The sequence below is a fragment of the Apis dorsata genome, unplaced genomic scaffold (genome assembly GCF_000469605.1).
Source record: "Apis dorsata unplaced genomic scaffold, Apis dorsata 1.3 scaffold_371, whole genome shotgun sequence".
Classification (NCBI taxonomy): Eukaryota; Metazoa; Arthropoda; class Insecta; order Hymenoptera; family Apidae; genus Apis; species Apis dorsata.
In genome coordinates, this window is record NW_006263635.1 from 79,832 (window position 1) to 80,513 (window position 682).

The 682-nt window shown below is 25.7% G+C and overlaps 1 protein-coding gene across 1 annotated transcript in view; it reads right to left on the reverse strand.

Annotated features, from left to right (window-relative positions):
- Positions 1-682, reverse strand: part of LOC102680713 (insulin-like growth factor-binding protein complex acid labile subunit) — a 13,254-nt gene that overhangs the window by 7,373 nt on the left and 5,199 nt on the right. The window lies entirely within an intron of this gene.

Consider the following 682-nt stretch of genomic DNA (forward strand, 5'->3'; position numbering starts at 1 on the left):
TTAGACAGATAATATTTAGCAGTATCGACAAACGCGATTAAATACGAGGATGTGCGACGTTTAATCAAAAATGGCGTTATATGATAAATATTAACGGCTTACTGAAGCAACATTGTTATATATATATAGCGAAAATTTTTTAAACTGTATTGAAAGTTCATGATGCAACGGAAGAGTTTAAAATGTTGTTGTTCGCATTTATTGAAACCGATCAATCAATTCGAATCAACAGCTGTTTACAACTGTCACGCGATAAACATTTTTCTCTGATAATTCATCACATAGGCGGTATTGTTACAATCAAATTTATCTGTTTTTCTCTTATTTACATATATTTAATAGAATATTCAGAGATATTTAATTTACTATAAAGTGCATGAATAAGCATGAATTTAGCGTGTCTCGGTTAGTTTAGAATCGTATGAACATTACGAATTTTTTTATTCTTTTACATAAAAATACGAATAATAATAAATTTAACTTTATGAGCAAACGTATCATATAGAATATATGTATATATAACACGGCCTTTTAAATAGCAATGTTTGAAATTATTCTTCTATCTTCTCAAAATTGAAAAATAGTCAGTCTGAAAAAAAAAATAAGTTTGAAAAAAAAGTTTGCATACAAGTTTTTCACATTTCTATTTTTTTATTTTTTTATTTTTTTTTTTTTTTTTTGT